The sequence below is a fragment of the Tauraco erythrolophus genome, chromosome 15 (genome assembly GCF_009769465.1).
Source record: "Tauraco erythrolophus isolate bTauEry1 chromosome 15, bTauEry1.pri, whole genome shotgun sequence".
Classification (NCBI taxonomy): Eukaryota; Metazoa; Chordata; class Aves; order Musophagiformes; family Musophagidae; genus Tauraco; species Tauraco erythrolophus.
In genome coordinates this window covers 9,265,265-9,288,414 of record NC_141479.1, presented here as the reverse complement: position 1 = coordinate 9,288,414, position 23,150 = coordinate 9,265,265, and positions in this window count along the sequence as shown.

The window sequence follows — 23,150 nt, the reverse complement described above, 5'->3', positions numbered from 1 at the left end:
TGGTGTGAAAGGGGAGCAAATGGAAAGTAGAGTGTTCATTAAAATGGATCGCACAACCTAGAATCAACCTCTACCTCATTCATGTGGATACTGATTTTTTCCATTTCTGCTACACTGAGCTTATCACAAGAGAGCGCGCCAGCAGCTGCATCTATGATATTCAGATTCCCTACCAGAGCTGATGAAATGTCTCAGTAATTCAGTGTTTGCTCTTTGCTACCAAGTGACAAGAATAAAATGAATTGTCTGCACTCACCACTTCTAACCAGTGAAAGCTTATGTTCACAAAGAGCAATTAATTTATTCTCCTTTCTCACCCAAAAAGACGTTAGCTGTTTTTCCTTTAAAATAAATTTAAATTTAAATTAATAGAAATTTCTTATTAACTTTTATTTACTTTCCCTCCTAAAATACAAAACAAAACCCCAGCTATTTATCCTTTACTGTTTTGAAATTAAACCTTATAAGTTTTTCTCTTTGGTTTCAACAAACAATTCCAAGCAGGAACTTTTGATGAAGAGTTAGTAATTCACTACCTTATTGTTAAGTACTATAATTATTTAGGCTCTTGCCTGCAGAAACGTTAAAGAGATCTGTCAGATTCTAATTCTGAAAAAGTCCCAATATTTCCAAAGCATGTCAGCCTGGACTGAAGTTTAATGCTGAGGTCAGCTCATCAAATCAGCCAACTAAAAGAGTAACATGCCTGACCAAGCAAAAACACTGGACGGTCACAAAAAAAGTTCAGGTCTAGAAACAAAGGAAAAATACAGTGAAACTAAAAGCTGGGACTTTCCACTGAAGAGAGAGGCAGGATCCTGTGGGAGATACATACAAAACTGGTAGGGACCAATTATGGTTCTGCAACTTCAGACTGTACATCATGCATCCCAGTCTGGGAATGTCACAGCCAGTGCCTCCATGCTGGGGCTTCTCACTGCATGCAGTCAGGACTGAACACCTTCAAAACCATCAGCTGTCCCTTCATAAAAGCAACAGCAGTGTAGCACAGAGGCATCATCGTCATTTACCAGCAGGTTTAGGAATAGCATCAGTCTAGCCCTGTCGGGCCACAGCTTGATATTAGTTAATTCTCCCTATTGAAAACTTTGCCAGCAGTTTTTGATGATGCTACAGATGAATCCCAGCAGCAGCCCAAGTATTCAGCCAAGTGAGAAATCCTTAAAGTACAATGCTGTCACTCCTGCAAGCCTAAGGTAGACATAACTCTAAACCCTGGACAATGGGGCAAACACCTCCTGGAATTTGGTTTCTGAATTGCCTGGCTGGCTGATTTGCCTAATAGGGATGCAAGCCCAAAGGAAACTTGACATCAGGGCTCTCTAGCAAAGGCTGCAAGGTGTCTGGTGGCCGGGCTGTCAACTGTAGAGACAAGAGATTTATGAGAGGAGAACTTGTACGCAAACACAGAAGCAGCTGATACCAGGTTGCATCCCTTGAGCTTACCCACAAAACCCCCACAAAACTCAAAAACACAACAGTGTTTGAATCTGCTCATTTGTATAATCCAGAATAAAGCCTAACGGCAAACCTAAGGAGTGACAAGCAGCAGACCATGCAGTTATGCTCCCTCATTCTTCCTTCTCTTCGCTGGACAGACCCGTCCCTTCTCTTGCACTAGCTCTTGTGTTCATTTGGACTGAATTTAGTAAACAAGAAGACTTTTCTTTATTTTTGCTGGGCTAATTGGCTGAATCAGTTCAAAAACATTTGATTAACATCAGAAGGAGCACAAGTCAGGCAGGAGGAATAGGAAGGAAAAGGTTTTTTCTTCTAGTTTTGATAAAGCTGTTAGACCATCTTAAGCTTTGTCATGTAACTTCACTTATCCACAAATTATATAAACCCAGACACACTTCACTGGTTTTCCAGTGCTTTCAGCCATTTTCCAAAATGCCTTTTTGCTGCTAAAAGGCTCTTCGTCACTGAATAGTGCTGGCGAAAGAGAAGAAATGCAGGTATCCAGCTAGATTTGCGTGATGATAAGAAATGAATTAAAGGTAAAATTTGCATCCAGATTCTGCACAGGAACAAGCTCTGTATGATTGCTCCTGGTGGGAGTGGTGTCTTTACTCACTTCAAATCATAGCCTGTATGAAGGGTGCTATTTTCAAACACTTTCACTCACTAGCTGGTGCTGGGTTCAGGCTTGATGGATAACGCTCTGTGTACATAGTTACAGAACTTGTAAACTGAGAGCTCCATTTATGCTTTTGCTGGACACCTGAGAAGTGGATGCAAACCATTATAAAACAAACAAACAAAACCAAAAACCTAAATGGAAAAACTCACCTTTGGTGTTCCTTAAGAGGTTAGGCTGCCTACACAGACACTGACAATGACAGAACAGCTGAGTCCCAAACCAGGAAGAAAAGATGACATAGCACTCAAATGTCATGGGGATGGATGGCAAAAACAAGGTGGCTAGAACCTTCTAACAAGCGTAAGGTCTGCTAAAAAAATTCAAGTCCTGTACCTGGTAACTGCATGAGAACAGGGCCTCCTACACCTGTTCAGTGACATGGTGATTGACATGAACATCACAACCAGCAGCAGAAAGCAAGTGCTGAAAGCAATTTTCCCCCAGTAGAGGTTTGCATCTTGCTGCTGAGCAGGACTTTGCTGAGCAAAGCTGTACCATCCCACCCAGTGCAGCTCAAGAGAAGGAGGTCACAGCCCCAGCAATACTTTGATCATATTTCTCTGTGGAGTTATCAAGTCCCACTGTTTAAATCATGGCACTGAGAGCATAAGGAGTTATCATATTCATATTAAGGGCACAGTTAGTGCTGCCACCAGCTCTTTCCTATTGAACAAGTGCCTCTAAACTCACCAGCCTTTTGCCATTTATCTGTTTGATTCTCAATGAAGAGCAAATTAAAAATTGCACCACTAGGGTACCAAGACACCAGAAACTTCCCTCCTGGCACACCGTCAACAAAACTGCTGAAGGTAGTGCAACGAAAAGAGAAAAGCTTCAACTCCTGTTTGAATCGGCTTTGTGTCCACCTAACCAGGTCAGAAGGAAGTGACTACGGGAGCAGTTAGTCCTCAAAAGAACAACCATTCCTCAGTCCTGAGCTGATCTCAGTGCTACCTTGACAAAGATCTTGCTGACAAAGCAGAATAAATGGCTGCTATTCGAAGTAGCTCCCTTAGGGAATGGGTAAAACCCCAATTCTCATACATGGCTACTGCTATTTTACTAAAGCATATGTTGGCACCTAGCAAAGGTTAGAAGCTTTTTCAGAATACTCTGCTCTTGCTCATCTGCAAAAGACAGATTAATAATGAGTGTATGCTATACATATTCACTAAAAGAATATTTCAACATGTCTATTTGTGTAGTCAGGAGAAAGGTTAGAATCAAAATTCTCACTCTTCTCCCTTGACAATATACTTTCCAGGGTCGCCTATGCTTCAAGTTCACATGTCTCAGAGAGAGAAGTAATCCTTCATCCCAGCTCTGAGAATGACTAGATGCACAGGTTGCAGGCTGCAAAGCCTGCACCACAGCACTCTTGTCATATAAAACTAAATCCAGAACAAGCTGGCCAAGTCAAAATGGACATCCTTTAAAATGTTACCACGTGAAGTGTTCAGTGCCATTAATGGAAAGGACCACAATATAAATTCAAAGATGTATACATCACCTATTGTACATAAACAGAATAGAGGTATCTGCCCACTGAACAGCAGAATTTGAAAAGGTTACTATTGCATGACACATGGCAAGATACAACAGGGATTAAACTGTTGTACACACTGCTACTGAGAAGTTTGGGACATGTTTTTTAAATTATAAAATGTGATTGTTCACCTATGAAGCCTTAAGTTTCGCATTTTCAAGCGTCAATTCAGATTTTATGTTCTGTCATAAATCTAAGCCTTAGTTCAGCTACGTGGCCTCGTGCACAGATTTTAAAACATCTTTTTATGCAAGTGTCCAGCACATGGACTCCAGCTAGCCTGAAAGACAGGAGTTAAGTAACACTTATAATGAGGTCATGGAGGTTTTATAATTCTTACAGTTACTCCTCCTTTGAATGAAACTATTAATGGGAATTATAAAAAATTAAAATTTAAGCATTCAGCTCACCAGTTGCTGCAGTTGTCCAAGTAACAGCTTAGAATTCATCTGTCATCCTTCACAGGTTGCATGAAATTCAGGAGGTAATGTCAAACAGACATCTAGAAAACTTGGAAAGTAAAGTGTTTTAACAGCTTCAAGCTATTTCTACATTGCCATGCTATATAGGTATTGCTGATAAAAAGAATGCCATATCAGACTTTCAGCTAATATGAAGTTATACAACTGAATTGGATATAAAAATGAAAGTCTTAGTATCTGTCAGTTAAGTATTAGTCTGAGTTAGTCTCAAAAGAAGATTAAAGTCTGATGGACTGTCTTGATCACGCAGATGTAATGCGAGCCCAATTCAAGCTTGCTTTGCTACAGTTTTGGGTTTGCTTTTTTTTTTTTTTTACATTATTTTTTTAAGCCTATCCTGGGGATTTGTTGTCCTGATATGAATTGCTGGTGAGGAAACCATGTTTGTGATCTCAGCTATAAGACTGCATGCGTCCTAAAAAACCCAGGAACAGTGTTAAACATTCTTGAACATCATTAATGGCACTTTAGAAGCTTGTTCACAGGCTGACAAAGAATCAAGATTGAGCCTTTTTTTCTGAATCAGAAGAGAGCAGAATCTTCAAATGCAATGGCAGCCAAGAAACTGATGATTCTAATCCCACTGTTTTATTTCAGGACTTGTTAGATATAGTACAAATATTTGATATATCTAAAATAGTGTAAGGAATTACCTAGTTGATTTACTATTTCTGTGAAATCTCTCAAGTTACAAACTGATAGAACACCAGCAAAAAAAGAGAGCAATGATAGAAAAATGAGGAGATGGCAGAGAATAAAACGGTTTCGTCGTCTCAGTGTGGATCATACAGCTGTCCAGCATATAAGTCTCCTCAATGGATGTTCCTTCATTGAATAAAAACACGTTTTGTTTAGAGTGTACCTGCAGAGCCACTGCTACATAACTGTGGCGCATCTGCTGATAAAGTTGGTCGATTAGCCTCAGTTAACTTCAGGTAAAAGAATTAATGAAGACATGCAAAGTGGGAACTGACCTCCAGACTGACACACACCTATGGTAATGCTAAAGATTTATTCTGCTTCTTCATCTGTACTTGATCCTTTGTCATTCTGGTTTCATCACTTTTATTATCTATGCTAGCTAGTAGCTATCAATACCTTCATGCTTTCACTTTACTCTCAAGACAAACATCCAAAGAAACAAATGTCTGGGTGAGATAATGCTACTAGGTGTAGCGTATGGGAAAGTAGGTAGCCAAAAGATTAATTACTGGGTTTGAAAATAGATTAGGAAAAGAAAGAAAAAAACATAGGAATAAGCTTTCCACAGTGTGGTGAAAAAAACACTTTGTTGCAGAACCTCCATATATTCCATAATAATCAGTTATCTGCAAAATGGAACAAACATTCAAGTGTTAAATGAAAAGTGCCAATGGCAGATAAACATGAACATAAGTCCTTCTTAAACAATACCTCAGTATATAAATCCTCAAGAGGAACACAGGAAAACAAACAGCAAAAGCAGACACTTGGTGAAAATCCATGCTGACAACGTTGTATCATGCACAGAAAAAGAGCAAGTGTAGATTCAATTTAGATAATTTCAAGTTTTCTTAGAATCTCTAATCATTCAGAACAAGTGATGCAGTGTGACCACTGAAAAAAGCAAAGTAAGAGTGGCAAATACTTGCCACTTTTGAGAACTCCACCAACTGGAGAAAGCAGTATTTCTTAAGGATTATATCACAGATTCTGTGTAAAAAAAAAAAATAAAAAAATGCTGTACCCTTGAGGACTTCAAGATACCAAGTTGCTGTATGTGCCTCTTGACACTTTTTCAGGGCAAGACTAGGCCTGAACACCGGGTTTTCTAGAAGTACGCATAGACATGTCTTTAGGAAACCACGACGGCAGACATCCAGCCTGAAGGACTTTGGCAATATACGTTCCCTGGAGAACATAGCAAATCGGGAAATCCTAATACCATTTGAAACTATCCTCTCAGTAAAATTACAGTTTTTCTTCAACTGCAGTTAACAAAAGTTTACATTAAAGTATCCTCAAAGAAAAAGACGTTTCAAGATTAGAAAGACTGTTACGCACCTTTAAAAGACTTGTGAATGTATTCGTGAGATACTGAAATGGAAGAGCACTGTGTTTATTTCCACAAAACACAGAGCATTACAGCAAAGGGTGATACTCACTCACAAAAAATAACTATCTGTCTTTTATAGGTGTGAAAGGCCTACCATATAATTTATACAGCATGGGCATCTTTTAGAGTAATGCTCAGTTTATGTACCTTTACAATGTCTTTACACATAAAAAATATACATGGCCATCTTCACAGTTATAAACAAGGCATTTATGGCAAAGCCAGCAAAGTTTCTTGGAAGGATTATTCTATTTCCACATATTAAATATAGTGAAAAGGGTATTTAATTTGCACCGTTTCTTTACAAACACAGCTTCTTTGGCTGAGCCCTAGACAAACCAATACATTTGTGAAGCAGATAATTTTTTTAAAAGGTCTAATATCAAAGACATATTAGAAAAGTATCCCATTTTTTCAGAGGAAGAAAAGTTCAAGCCAAGTGGTTTGTTCATCATCAGCACAGGAAAAAGTAGGTAAAGATGTAGCAAGATACGACAGTAAAAACCTCTTTTTCAGTTAGTGATGTGATCTATGGATTTATGTATTTCCCTATTTATACCTTCCTCCAGAAGATACTATCGGCTAGAAAGATATCAGTGAAGAGCTTCTATGCAGAAGCAGATTCCACACCAAGTATTCCATGTGCCACAGAATTCCCTGTTTCCTTTCCATTGCAGGTGCTGCTCCTAACTGACAATACAGAGTCACAGAAAAGACAAGTCCTCCTCTTCCCTTGGCAAGCTGGAGATCTGCGGCTTAGGATCCTTCTGGCCACACACAATACATCTACTCACTCCTCTGCTCTGCATTCACAGATTTTAGCATCTCACAGAAGCTACACACAATCACTGATGCTAATTTCTCTCTCTCACACATGACAGAAGAGTATGGTTTTAGAATAGCAGACCTTGTGCATGGAAACAAATAGCTTCTTACTCATTCAGCCATAGTGATAATTCAATTATCTGTTTGCTTCCTTGCCTAGCTTGTGTAAAGTCCCCGGAGTAAGGGTCCAGGCATTGCCAAAGAGTGCACTGGTGGTGTAGTACTTTTAATGCTGTGTTTGTTATCCATTCAAAGCAAAAGCCTCAAAAAAAGTTGGACGCAGTGGGGCAGATTTCAGTGCACACCATTAGCAAGTGCAGTAAACCGTTAACCAACTTCTTTCAGAGCTCTTACCTCTAAATCAAGCAGCTTCTGTTTTAGGATAGAAACAACATTGTACTGTCAGGCCTAAGACAGGCTACCATAACCAGCCATGATCCTTGCTGGAGATAATGCCACTTCCAACCTCAATTATACCAGCACAGCAATGGCAAAACACATGAACACAATGGAGACTTCAGTATAAGCTGTTGAACCTTGATGAAGAAATCTATCTAATGAAAATACGACCTGATAAGATAATACAGAACTTGCTTATTCATCCAAAAGCTCATGTATTTGGATTAAACTTTTTATATGACTAAGATCTCAAACCTTGGGCCAACACTCAATGTTCAAATCATTGCACAATAAGATTTAATAACATACACGTTATTTCATGAGAGTAAAAGCTTTCTGCTTTTCAGTAGTACAGACATCACAAACTTCATCACACAAAATCCTGTTGTTATCCATAATATTCTGGTATGGTCCTCTTATCAAGCAGTGTGAACTCCCAATAGCATATCAATAAACAAGAAGAAAACATCACTGGTAACTTATTGATGTTTGTGACGACATGCTGATTGTTACTAACTGAAGAGTGAAAAAATATCACTGACATCTTAATTTCATTAATGTTTTCAACTATCTCTGTACAACTCCTACGTAGTTTTATCTGAGGATGCTTGGAATTTACTATAAACAATTACAATTCCAATGAATCTGCTGTAATAAATCTGGACATAGCATGGGATGGTTAACTTTGCTGACTTTCATATATGAGTGAGTTTCCCTTTGCACTGAAGAACTCACTTTTAGGAGAAACCTGGTTTATAGAACTGTTGGGGGAAATATCAACATCGTAACAGAGATATTTGGCAATTATGCAGAGAGGGAAATACACAATGAAAGTGCACTGCTGGGCAGAAAAAAATGTTATGTTTTTACAGAAATCTGTTGGTGTCTTCCTCTTCAGTTACAATTCAAGGCTCATAATTTCTTTGCTAGGGTTTTCCACCTCTCTCGTTAACTTATTTTCTGTGTCTCAAGGCCTTTCTGCTCCCCACCACACCACATGGATAACAACAAAAGTGCTGCAAGTCCCATGGTGGGACAGTTTAGTCGCTGAAATTCAAGTTCATAAGAGAACAGTTCTACCACTGCAAACTTCCCCCGGCTGCTTCCAGGGCATCCCACACTACCCAGAACTACTTCTGAACATGGAACGCTAGTTCTGTTATACACAGTTCTTTCCATCCTATGTGTCTGCTGGCAATTATTCACAGAGTACTACGTTAAGAGTCTTCCAGAGTCATATATGCCACTAAGTAATTATCAGAAGTAACAGAAAGGTCTAGGTCCCCACTATTGAAGTATAATCTATCATAAAATCTCAGAAGAAATATTTGAAATGGGTACAAAATCAGCACAGATCCCTGTCCCCTCTCAGCTGCATGGAGGAAAACAGTTTACATCCCTAGCATTCAGTCAAAGCAAATTGCATTTTGAGATATAAGTTAATTTGCAGCAATCTGCTTTTAAAAATGATTAAATTGTTTCAAAGTTACCAAAAGTAGACATTTTGATTTTCTTAATTAAGACGATTTTTCCCTTCTCCAGGTTATCTTTACAAAACCATCATGAAAATTCTGGTCTTCTACCAATACTAGAAAAAGAACAGAGGAAAGAGATTGCAAACTATTTGCCACCCACCTCTATTAGATACAGTAGCTAAGCATCTTCTTTAATGTTATTACTGCAACTGAAATCTCAGCAAATATGTCAATGATTTCTAAGATACCATCCCAGGATTGTACATTCTAGGTGGATTCATCTGTATAACAATTCTTGCTGGCCTTTTACCAATGCCAACAGAACATAACGTATATTCTGTGTGACAAGAAGGGAACGACTTTGCCTTGCGTAACTATTTTTCTGCCCAGAAAGTACAATAGATCAAATGGGTCTTGGATGGATCATCCATTCTAACAAAGTATTAAACATATTACTAATCTGTCATTCCTTGTTCATGCTTCATGACTTGTTAGAATGTCTTTTTACTGACTCTATCCTCTCTTGGGTTTTGGTTTTTGGGATTTTTTTGAGAGGGTGTTGGGTTTGGGGTTTTGTTTTCAAAGATACTAAGTATAGAAGCATCGTAGAACTGCTTATGTGTATACCGAAAAAATTTCACATGCTTGGCATTCTCATTTGACCACTTGTCATATTGACAGTATTGAAAATCTCCAAGGAGAAGCCCATTTGTAATGCTGGAGTCATAAAAAAGTTTAAACACATGCTTAGATTAAGTAAATTATTGAACAAGAAATAAACCCCCAAAGTCACAGATGATGGCACTCTTCTGACAATTATACTTAAATAAGACACTAAACTTCCTTATTCTTCTAAAATGTATCAGGAACATTGTGATCAGCTTAACGGAAATACGCTATGACAGACTTTGGTTAAAAAAGATACAGTTTACACTGTGGGGGAAATTATTTTCTCTATAATATTTTAGTATAGAGATTCTGTAGTAACATGTAAGTCCAAACAAGGAGAATTTGACCAATAATGGCAATCTCACTATTTTTAGCATTCTTACTTTAACCGTATTCAGATATCTAATATCTACAGGAGGAGGTGGACACTACGGAATTTTAAAAAGGAAATGCAGTTTAAAAGATTCAAAACATTGGTTTCCTTTTCAGTGATTTCCAAACTTAGAATTTTAAAAAAGGAAAAATTCTTACAAAAACCTTTTGCTCTGCCAATCTAAGAAACTTTTTTCTTGGACAGACTCCAAATGCTGTTAAAGTTGTGCATCACTGAGATTAATAGCGATGTAAAGGGAGTTGTGAATTTTATTACGAGACGTACTGGTGTGCTGTCTAGGGGCAGTAATTAAGCACTGGCAAGTATTTCTATGTCCTAATCCCTGCTAACAAAAATTCAGAGAGCTTGAAACTAGCACTTGGGTAGAATATAAAGTTTGATATCATGCACTTATTTGACCCGGAAATCAAGAGCCTGGTACACAATCCTAAATCCTTATACACACAACCAGTCTCTCCAATCACAGTACGCTGAAGTCGTTTCTGTGCACTCGAGTTTTACCTAGAAGAGAATCCTGCTGACATTAAAGTTCCTTTGCACAATTTGACATACTACTTTGATTTTGAAAACTCATTTTGCTGTCATTTCATCTATTACCCCAAAACCTCTTTGGGACTTAAATCCTTTGCAAAAGCCAACCAGCTGGAAAAAGGATTTCATATCTTAAGAGCCACAGCCACACAGAGGCTTGCCATGGCAGATGGCTTATATAGGGCATATATATTCCTCACCCTCTGCAGTAACATTCCTCTTTCCTGACATCCACCTCCTCCTTCACTAATATTACAGTATCACTAGGTAGGGAACAACGCAGAAGTAAGGACTGCTGTCCACTTTAAAACCATTGCTTGCTTGTTGCATGTTACTCAGTAACTGAAGCACAAACACATTATTCACACAAGAACTTCTGAGAATTCCCTATGCTCTTGTGCACATACCAATGCAACCTGTAAGAATCTGGCTGGTACTGGGCAAGAGTGAAGAGAGTGTCTGTGACATCACAGGAACGTTGCACAAATCAGAGTCATGCAGTGCTACTACCTGCTGCAAGACAGAAGTACAGACAGCTTCCATGGGGCAGCACACAATAACCAATATTAGTTTTGTTTGTTTTGGATCATTAGCAGAGAAGTCAACATATCCCACGCACACCAGCTGTCAGGGGCTATCTAGAGCATGCTTCACTGGGCACAGAACTGTAGAACTATGAGACAAAAATGAGCCAGTTGAGGCCTTTTCAGGATAAAACTATTTTTTTCACAGCCCCTGCCTATGGTTTCTGCAGCTTAGTTTTAAAAGTCCCTGATAGTAACAAAGTACCTGATATTCAGCTTACCTTCCCCTTTTTCTTAATTTCATCTTGATTCTCCCAATTATATTGCCATGTACCATGCTAATCGATGTTCACACATGGCCACCTCAGCTACAGATGGTCAAATTTACTGTGTCATACACCTAGCACAATTTGGGACTCCTTAAAACTCCAGCCGTGTTAGTTAAGCATTACTTATAAAAGGGAAAAGAAAACTGCACTATTTTTGTAGTTTTTTTTCCAATGGTTTGTGCTAAAAGAAAGACAGGATCTCAATTTGCATTTACCTGTTTCCACCTCTTTCCCCCATGTTAATTAGCTCAAACTATCACAGATGCATTTCGGAACTGTCATAAGAGAAAATCCTGATGAGGGGAGAGAAGCCTTCCACTCACATTCCAAACACCACGCAACCCCTCCACCCCACTTCCAGGCATCCAGGATAAATCTAGTAGCGGTTTTGTTTGTGATACTGTTATCAGATAATGATAATGCATTTCACCAAGAAGAGAGTAGTTTGCAAATTTTAAAAAAAACACATACATATCTGCATTAAAGTAATGGTAATGCAGTCTAAAATGAGCTATAACAATTGTATGGTACTAACATCCCCCTCACTGCCGATATAATTGTTTCACAAATTTAAGGTATGATTGTGAGCTTATGTGACATATCTGCAATGCAGGGAATTGCTAGCAACCCACTTTACAGGACAGGAGGCCAAGTGATGGAACTAGGGTTATATGGACAATCTGTGTTAAAGCACAAATCAATCTCATGCTAACACCAAGCCACAGAAAATTTCTTCCTCTGAAAATTAAGTTACAAAATTCTTGTAAATTGTACAAAGTGATAGAGTTTAAATAAATGACTACTTACACTCATACGAATACCTTGCCAATGCACTACCAAGCCAGCACCCTTCTTTCTCCCTTTGTCTAATTAGCAAGAACACAGTAATCTCCATTTTAGTATGACGAAGAACACATCACATCTCCAAGAAGCGCAGATTGAGAGAAGGTCTATTCCACCTGCATCAAGGGACAGGGAGTAACTAATGTAGGTTAACACAGAGCGATCTTTGAAAAAAATCTCTAAGCATGCTGACAAGAAAATTACTTTTGCCTGAGGCAAGCAGGTGGTTTGTGGGATCTCCTCAATCACTTCTTCACCTCTGCGTATTTACCCATGAAAAGTGACTCCTCCATCACAACAGCTGTACACAACAGGAGACCAGTTTAGAAATTCAAGGCGTATCAATCCAGAGCAGCAAATCCACACTGATTTGGTGAGTAATGCCTCTATTTTAGTGTCACGTAAATTCACTAAATAGGTCACGATCTAACCCAATTTACATAGGATCTATGGACTCAAAATCAGGCACAAGAATCAGAAGGCAGAAAGCCTTGGGAAAGGTGCAGCAGGATGCAGTACCACTGCCAAGGAAAAGCAGAGGGCATCAGAGGATACATTTTCATCACCACAAACGTGTTGGTCTTTTTTGGTAACAAAAAAGTAAATAAAATTCATTTTTGTTTACCACAAAAGGCTTGTATTGAACCAAAAATTAATGAAAAACTTTGTTAGTGATTCAGTGGGGTGGCATTTATCCAATAGAGACTGTGAGTGCACTTGAAAGTAGGCTTTATCCATCCCAGTATTCACCAGGCTACTTGTACAAAGCCATGCAGCTGCTATGTCTTTCTTGGAAAGCTGATGGCTCTTCCATGCCCTTGGTGGCAGGCGGGCAGCATGGCCTCCTCCAGACCACTCCCAACCTTCCCTCCCCTGCAGCCACATGAATTCAGATAGCACAGGGAGGACCAGGAGATCATCTTGTACAAAAAAACTCTCCTGCCATCCTCGCTGAGACATTGCCATGTAGCACAGGTTGTTTCAAAGGCACTTAGTAAGAAGAATGCATTAATCTTGAGTATGTCACCAGCAATTACTCAGATTTAGATGGCAGCACTTGAGCACAGACCCCCAAAGTGTGTCACTGCTCACGCCTCGGAAGGATGCTGCCAGTCCAGACATACGGACAGAGAGCTGGAGATGTTCAAACCCACCTCTCTTACATGGTAAGCTCCCCAAATTGTCACACACTGCAATTTTTGCATCTTTCTGAAAGTAATGCATCCAAGTAGCAGACAAATGAGCATGTCCTAACTTAAGATCACCGAATAGTTTAATAAGCAATCACAAATACCTAAGGAAAGAAAAAGCAGTGTCCAAGAAAATCCCAGCACTCAAACACACCGAGTACTGTATTACACCACACATCACATCCGGGCAGTAAGAAAAAAATGACAAAATCCAGATTCAAAAGACTCCACTGTCTGTGAGTGTAGCAAAATAAATAATTCCACTAATCAAACACTTTTAGCATACTCACTCCCCTAGAACTATTTGCACAGCTCTGAACTGCTTGGGTGCTAGTTAAATGGATTTGAACACACAGAAACCAATCTTTTAATTTCATTTTCTCAAAATGCTTGAGAGATTATGTAATACTTAATAAACTATACCTACATCTCAGTAACATACCATTCTTATCTTTTACATTATATGGCATCATTTTTATTGTGCATTCAGTATTTATTTTTTCATTAAAGATGGCAATTGGTATTATACATTTTTACAACAGAGGAAATATTCACCTATTTTTCCTTCATGCAAATGAGATTTCCAAATATTAAAGAAATTTGAAATTTCTTTGTAGATTTCTGATTACTAATAGTATTCATTGCCATTGAACTGTATGGAGAACAAAAAACGGAAGAAACCAAATCACTTTATTGAATGTGTCCATAAATCTACTATATTAAAATTAAATTCAAGCTGTAAAACACAAATATATTTCACTTCAGGGAAAAAAAAAACAACTAGGAGGTTGAGAAGCAGGATGAAATTTTTAAAAATCATGTAAGAAAAGTGATAATGAAATGAATAAAAACATAATAATAATAACAACCACAATAATAAGCATACTGGCCTATACTCATGGACTCAGGCAATACCTTAAATCTGCACAGAACTGCATGGGTCATGATATAGTTCCCATCTATACAGACTAAAGGGAAAGCTGGATGCTTATTGGGAGGACTTGAAGACAGAGTAGGCAGTTAAACCACACAGTCACCTCATGAAGAAAGGTGGAACTGGCACCTCCAGTTTCAATTTTGTAGCAGAATCCTAAGATTTATCAGGAAAGTGATGCAAAGCAGATTTTGCCTCAAACTGCTCTAAGCTCTCTGAATCCCAATAGAGGTGGACACTAGGAAAATGCATAAATGCGTGAATCTCATGCAGTTAGGTATTTTGGGTATTTCTGGGGTGGCAATACTGCCCTCAGCTACAGATTCTTATTTAATACAGTGATTGCCAAACATACTAGGCTTTGATTTATCTGAGATGATCTCACAACTCTGCTGGGGTAGGTTCTTGTGCTGTAGATATTTTATAGTTGACACAATGAAATTGTATTTTCATCTGAATCATTCACATTTAAAGTATTTTTTGCTCCTCCACTTCCCTAGGATGTGTCTCTACATCTTTTGTTTGCGGATGTGTCCAAAGTTCAAAGCTGCCCTGAACATTTAGAACCAAGACAGCTAATATTTGCCTAATATATCTCAAAAAAATGTTTTAGTAGACTCAAATTTGAGTTTTTGTAAAGGTCTGTTGGCTTTTGTGTTGGTCCATTCCTATTTTCAAGGCCCAGCTCACTCATTTGTTTTTCATGTGCAGTTCAGACACCAAAGTATACTGATTACCATATCTGACTTTTAAAATAGCATTTATTTTTTATTTTTTTTTACAAAGGCAATTTTAATTTTAAAATGCATCCTATCATTTGTGTAGAACCAGCAACAGCATGGATGTAAAGCTAAAAGAAAACGATCAGACCACATAAAGTTAATAATGTGGTGCTAGCAAGAACATTTAATTGATTTACAGTGCAGCTCAATATATAATCACTGTGCTATGAGTAAAGCTATAAGGTAGCCCATCAGGTCTTAGTGGGCTTCCTCAAGAGCTTCATTCACAAGCCTATTAATTAGCTTGGGTCCTTTAGTGTCCACCATTCAGATTTAAATCACTTGTTTCCCATTATGCTGTGTACTATACACTGCAGGCCCATAAAATCAAGCATTAATATTTCTATCAGTAGGGCTTCTGGAAGTCAACTTTAATTAGTATAGGTGAAATCTTCCTAATCCTCGCAAACAAAAATGATTAAAATACAATGAAGCAGTAACTCAGGGATAGTGTTAAACATTGGAGTATGTTACGGTCAAATACCATAAAGTTTATTCCTCTTAGTCGGAAAGAATATTTAAGATCAATATATTCTAAAAAATACCAGAAAACACAACATTTTTTTCCAAGTAAATTCAGACAGTGAACTGATAAATTTAAGAGCCTTTCAAATTCTTTAAATGCTACATTTTTCATTATACACCTTCTAGACTTTGTGGTTCAGTTCACACGGTAAATAAGCCAGACTATATTTATGGCTAAAACTGACGGTTAATATTTGCTAAATATGTCATATATACAAAATAATTATATAAAATTGTACATAATTCTTTTTAATATTTAATTATCCATTCAAATTGAATACTTCCATATAAAATGAGTTATTGCATTACTTAATGTCATGTTCCTCACTTATATTTGAGCATGGCTTTGATTTACATTGCAAACTAAGATCTACAGATTATCAAAGTCAGCTTCGACAAATAAAAAAGAAGCAAACAGGACAGGATTAAACAATAATATAACAGTCACAAATCAAATGCTCCCTACACTCCTGTAGAATATAAATAGCTCTTTCCTGGGTTTTTTAAAACATACTATGGTTTAAATCTCCTTAACAATTTGACAAAATCATTTTATAGCACTTTAAAACATTGTCTGCAAATGAACCTGGCAAGTAATGAAGAAAAAATGTCCTCAGTACCATTTCAAACCATATTTGTTGTGCCACACAAACAAGAAAATTTAGAACTTCACTTTTAAACTAGAGGTACATCATCATCTGAGATTTGTGATGCCTAAAGGTACATCAGAGAACAGCAATCTTTCAGGCTTACATCCAGCTCTGACTGAGGTTCAGATTTCTTTCACTTACATTCCTTTGTCCAGTGTTCAGCTGTTACTTATTTTTCCAATGAAAATACTATCACAATAGCAAAATCCCCCTTTTCATCAGCCATGCTAACAAAAAAATATTAAAATCAACAAGATGGAATTCTATATCTCCAATACACATACAAAAGCCTTTTTAGGGATTCAACCTTGCAAATTATCTAGGATTTAGAAAAAAAAAAAAAATTGATGCTGTTAATAAGAACTTCCTTATTATATTACACAAAAGAGAAAAATATAAACAAACATCTCCAATGGTTTATATCATGGTGCAAACCTTCCAATGGAGTTAAAATTAAAACCAAAGCAAATAGGCACTGTCAGGTTACCCCACTTGGCCATTACTAGACTTCTTGCGCTGTCCTGTAAAGCAGCTGGTGCTTGCTGCTCTAGGGGCAAGGACATTGCCTCTCCAATACCACTGTCCTGATTGTCTCCCATCCTGTGCTCTTTAAGTCCATCTTACTGGGGCATTGTATGCAACAGCTACAGAAATTAAATAATTTATTTTTGTCACTTAAAGGAAACCAAAATTTTTATCACTTAACTAAAAACTGGATTTCAGTTGCAGTGAAAATAATTCATTGGGTCAGCACTGTGTTAAAGACAGTAAACCTTCCAGATAAGAGGGAGGAAAATGCTTATTGCAATACCTCTAAATTATAGACGATGCACTGCATTAAAACACACTGCTGGGTAGCATTTAGGAAATGCTAAAAAGAGACAAATTGAAAGAGATAAAGAAACATGTCCTGCTATGAAGCTTAATGCAAAATTCCCATAGATGCCAACAGATAACTCTATCACAGTTTGGCAAGTTTGAGGCCAAAGGCAGAACTATTAAAGATACTTTGAAGATTACAGCAGATTTTGAAATTCCAAAATTAAAACACTTCACAGGAGTGACTACCATGTCAAGTTTGGTTATATTTTGTAAACCATGTATAATAAAGCTTTGTAAATTAATGTACAGAAGTGACTTAATCTATTATCCCCCTTAAAGTCAATAAAAAGCTGTGGATAAAAGCCTGACAGTTTGATTCTAGCTACAGCATTATTAAGCAAAACACTCAGCAGATGTAGTACATAAACCCCACATTTCAGCAGCTGACAAACCGCCCTTACGCTGTGTACTAGTGCCACAGCTTTGTCTGCGTCCATATTTTGCTGTTTTCTTTCACACGTAATTATAGTTCCTGTTACCTACGAGCTTTGAAACACTGGGAGTCTTAGAAAGTGGAAAGTTACTAACTGAGTTGTCCTGTCAGGATTGAGACTGAAGGGTAACTCCATCTTTCCATGTGCTACGTTCTATAACAGAAGCATGCAGCTATTGCAGTAACTGCTTTGCTCAGAGATGTCGAAGAACAGTTTAACTGAATATGCATCTATTTACAATACGTCAGTCAAGCTCCAGCAACATTCTCACAGGGCAATACTTCTTAGTAAACATTCATGGATGGATTTTGGAGGTTGTTTCTCTTTGCAGTAAAGAGCCAAGGCTACGCACACTATCACTGTTCACAACAATAAGATCTAGGACAGCTGATGTTCATTTTTAGGTCACAGCATGAGCTCTGTTTTAGAGCTTTGACGAAAAAAACACAGACCTTGAATTAATTCACATAATCATTTTGACACTGCTGAAATCTATATAACACTGATGAGATATTTCACTTGTCCTATTCAGGTGGAAGAATCTTGAAGCCTGGAGTAGTTCATACATGATTTCACATGCTTTCCATCATTGCCTTCCAGCTTCAGCAAAATCATTTACTATCTTTCACTCTTAAAGGTTTACTAATTTGATCAAGGGCAAAGGATAGGTACTATGTTCCTCCAGTTAATAAAGTTTATAAAGCACTAGGGGATCTACTTGGATGAGAATCATCACAGAAATGCAAGACTTAATCAGACCAAAAACAGCTGCTAATGCCAGAGAGATGTAAAACTCATTTAGAGATTAGAAGGGGTGGCTGAGCAAGCAGGCAAAATTGAAAAGTTGTATTATGAGACACAGGTGCAAAGACTTTTAACCTAAGTTAAGGTTAGGCTTTTAAGGCTCATAAAAAAAGTACTGTGAAATGCACCTGAGGATACTCAGACACGATGGATGTGCTGAACACAAGAATTTACAAATGGGGGAGAAGAAGGTTCCAGCTGAGAAAAAATATTTTAAAAAATATTTAAACACTGAAGTTCTATCAACATTATAAGATAGGAATTACAATAGAAGTGATAAAATTAGAGAGCTTTAAAAGAGCACACTGTATAATCCAAAGATGATTGAAAGTGTAACCTGCAAGACAGCCTGAGCAGATGCTAAGAGGTACGGTTGTGTGTTCAGAATGGTTCTGGACTACTAGTTGCTACTACTAGAATGGTTCAGGACTACTACTAGACTTAATAACATACTCACATGTATGACAGCATTCGTTTGTCAATAAAGCACTAATATTCAAAAGGAGCACATGAATGAAAACATTAACTCTGCTACCTTTTAAGATAACTCCGCTGGTTTAGGTGTTTTGGGGTTTTTTTGTAAATCGATGGGGTGGTATAACAAGTGTTGCTACAGTGCCACCTAGTGCGGCCGGGGCCTTGGAGAGAGTGGCAGATGTGTGAAACCTCCGCAGCCCACAGCCCCACCGCTGCCCGCCCAGGGAGGGGGAACTTCTCCACTGGGGCCGTGGTAGCTAGAGAGGCCGTCCTGCTTCCTGCTGGGAGTTAGGGGATCTGGCTCCGAGAGCAATTAGAAAAATATTTCCATTCTTGCTTCGGGTGAACTGTCACTCAGTGTCACGCATCTAGCAGTTCTAAGTATCTGGATTATGTGCTGAGCTACTCTTCTCCATCATAGTCACTTGCTCCTCCCGCCGTCACACAACTGAGCAGAGCTTTGTGCCGACAAACACAAAATGCTCTGACCATGAGAAAACACAACTCTGATTTGCCTGAATGAGAAAAGGCTGCCATCAGCTTAACAAGTAAGAGTCCGCAAAATACTCACAATTCCCAGTTAATACAGACTGGTACTGGGGCTGTGGCCAACTTTGTACCTGCAACTGCTCACAGATACAGGAAAGCCCATTTCTCTCACGATACCTGAAATATTGACGTGGTCAATGCATCAGAGGACCAGCTGAGAAAAACAGTAAGAGAAACCGTGTTTCACTGTGAGTTTTCCATCTGTAAAATCCTGAAGTGAACCTCTTAGACTCACTGTACCTCGGGGGTTTTGCAAACTCATTGAGAAGGGGGAACAAATCCCAGCTGCTCACAAAGCTGCAAAGAAAGCCTGGTTAGTTACTGTGCATGCAGGTGACCTCGGGACATTTCAGTCAAATCCACAGGGGAACTCCATGAAGGAAAAGCCACACCCAAAACGCTGGCTTCGTTACAGAATTTTCTATTCCATCTTTCGTAAAAACAGATTTGGATCCAAGATGAGAATGTCTGTTCATATTTTTGCCATGCATGTGACAAACTCATTAAATCCACAGTAGTTTCCACGTGAACCCTGGAGACAGAAAAGACGTTCTAAGGCACAGCTGCCATACCAGCTTCAGAACAGTTTTGTTAGTTTAAATTCCTTCAAAAATATGCAGTTTTGAATAATTTTGTAAGCAATACAGAAAAGCATAAAACGTCCTATAAAATTTCTGAGAGAGAATAAAAACTCTTCTGAGAGAATTGCTTTGTGACACATGGGCTGTCCCTGCTATTTCACACGGAAGGGCACCCAAAATGCAGGTTTTGAGCAAGTACAAGGGTTGCAATTCCACCAAGAGCGCAGTGGAAACGCCTTCTCCTAGCAGGACTGTATGAACAAGCTTCACTCTCTTGCAATAACCCCTGCTGCTTACTTTTTGATGTCAGGGCTCTGCAGCCAGAGAGATAAAGGCAATGAATCAAACTTGCTTTAAACAAAATGAGAAAACTCCTCTTGAAATCACAAACCACAAATCAGGAGCCGTACACTTGTCTCCTCTCCTGCCTACACACAAACACACACCCATACCCATGTCTATTTTATTTTATAAAAGAAGTAAATGATACAGTTACCACCTGCCTAACAACCACAATGCATGCAGAAATGTTTTCTATATTGCTGTATTACTTTCATGGAATGATGATTCATAAAAATAATGCATAGGCCCAACATGGTTTCACTGGATGATCTCAATGTCCTGAAGCCTAAATAAAGAGAGAAAACATGCTGTTTGGACCTCTCTGATCCTGAGCTGGCCAGAAGATTTGTTTTAGGCTCTGCTCAAACCACAGTTGAAACTATCCTTCCTGGATGCAGGGAAGAAATGCAGCATTTTTGTTCTTCCCTAGCTCCTTCCACTTAGACATTCTGTTTACAGAGATCCCACATAAATCCCAAACCCTTTGTTTTGCCATTTATGGTTCCCTGGAGTCGTATTACAATAGCTTTGATTAAAATACAAACCAAGTGAGTAATTGCAGGCTTTTTAATTTTACAGTGTCAGTTTGTCACTGTAATGGATATGTTGGAACACGGAAGTCTCTTAATGAATTAAAGGAAATGCATATTTAGAAGGACTTAAAACTGCCCATGACCAGCAACCTCATACACTCACACAAAAATAAGAGAAGGAGAACAACATCTCTTGTCAGTGATGCAAACCTCCAATAAAAATGATGAACTGTATGTCCTCCTGACCGCAGCTCTCATAGCTCCCTGTGGCTTCACTGAATATCACTAAGGAGAACTCTCGTGTAATTTTGAACAGGCCCTTCCATCCATATGGATCCGTAATGACGAAAAAAAGTTATTTTTAAAAGGGAGTTGAATAGAAAATAAAAAGGAAAACACTCAGTTAATACTGTTTGTCCCCTCCAATCTCTTAACACCTCATCTTAAAAGTAATACTTACATTTCAGGGACGTTTGTTTCCAGGAAGCAGATGCTTGTTTTCCCTTCTGCATATTGTTCAACTACATCAGCGTGCATTTCACCAAAGACACAGTGAGAAGTATATTGTAGTGGAAGTGCTGGAATACCATTTTCAATGTGAAGATCTAATGAGGAGATCTAATTACGCTTGGATTACCCCTCTGATAAGCGGAGTACACCCAAGTATCATTAAGGAAACTGATAAACTTTTCCCGATGCATGGTCCAAACAAGTTGGAAATCCATTTTGACAGCTGTTGTAAATAGCCAAATATAGGGTTGACTATTTTTTGTTATTTAAAGGACAGCAGAGTAAAATAATCATTAGGGATTTGCACACGTTACAAAAGTAATATTGGCTGGTAAAGAGCATTCCATAAAGGAGGAACCTGCTCCCACTCCATCTCTGCTACCAGTCTTTTAAAGCAAGGACAGGGAACAGCAGAACTAAAATGTCACTGCTGCAGTCATGCCATAGAGTATTTGTGCAGCATTGTCAATATCACTAGCTATTCTTCAAATAACATGTACCAGATTAAACTGAATAGTAAAGTAGAACACAGCTTTTTCCTTCCCCTTTATGCATGAAAATTACACCCAGAGTAGTAAATGCAGAAATGAATGCAAATTTTATTCCTTTCAAGGAAGGCATTTCTGGGCGAGGAGAGGGAGAGCAGAAACAAAATATGTTTTTCTACACATTCCAGAGCTACCAAGGCAAGAGCACAGCTTTCCTCATGGCCCATTGCTCCCTTCCCAGTATCTCTTGGTGTATACACGACTCATGAATATTTCTGGGTTTGGTGGTCTCTGCTTTCCTTGGTAAAGCAACTCCTCTAGCTGAAAAAAAGCGGAAGATAACACCACACTAAGCTGTTTAATGCATCTGTAACTCTTCCCTAGACTTCCTTGGCAATTTGCCAAGTTGCATTGTCAGAACGACTCAGTATTTTTCCTGATTTTAACTTAAATCCTCAGACATGACAAGCACCTGCAATTCGTAATGATTACAAAGTGCAAAGTATTCAGTAACTCTTCTATTCCAGCCCTGAGACCATAAGCTTACTCCACACTCTAAAGATTTTAATAGCTTTTTCTTGGTGTTTATGCACCAGCCTTTTTAGGAAAGCGTTTTTCATTTCTGAGAGATGCAGCTCAGGCTGGACCTAGGCAAAAAGAGTGGCACGGCAGGGTGGCACTGAATTTGGAAATGGGAATGACACATTTATACTCTGCATGTTCTTTCTAGAGGGCTCCTCCCACACCGACTCAGCATACTCCAAAATAATGTCATTCAGCTACTTTCTACCCACATCCCAAACCCTTCTTTTTGGATTTGCAGCTTGTTAATAGTGTCAACACCACTCCACTGTAGCCCCCAAGTTTTACTGAAATTGCTATTTACTCACATTGACGACCACATTGAATAAGGCTGCAATTCAGCAAACTCTTGTGCACCCACTTGACTTGAAGTAGGCACATGGTCCAATGGACTTCAGTGAAGTAAAGAATATGGATAAGTGCAGGGTAAGGACTACAGCTGCACACAAAGTACATTTACTGAATACTGCCACACAATCATACTTAGTATTGCTTATGGTGACTAAACTTAACTAGATTTTTGTCCACAGGAACGTCCACATCCACACCTCTTGCACCAATTACTCGGAGCAAACCTATTCAATACAGTGTCTGTTAAAATGATCCCTTCA